Source organism: Propithecus coquereli, unplaced genomic scaffold (genome assembly GCF_000956105.1).
Source record: "Propithecus coquereli isolate 6110/MARCELLA unplaced genomic scaffold, Pcoq_1.0 Scaffold519, whole genome shotgun sequence".
Taxonomy (NCBI): Eukaryota; Metazoa; Chordata; class Mammalia; order Primates; family Indriidae; genus Propithecus; species Propithecus coquereli.
In genome coordinates, this window is record NW_012151052.1 from 1,069,419 (window position 1) to 1,069,694 (window position 276).

A 276-nucleotide genomic window follows, 5' to 3' on the forward strand; every position below is an offset into this window, starting at 1 on the left:
TGTCTTTTTTATAGAATGTCTTTTTTTTCCTTTGGGTGGAAGCCCAGCAATGGGATTGCTGGATCAAATTGTAATTCTACTTGTAGCTCTTTGAGGTATTTCCATATTACTTTCCATAGAGGTTGTATTAGTTTGCAGTCCCACCAGAAGTCTATGAATGTTCCTATCTCTCCATATACATGTCAACATTTCTTGTTTTGGGACTTTTTGATAAAGTCCATTCTCACTGGAGTTAAGTGATAGCTCATTGTGGTTTCAATTTACATTTCCCTGATG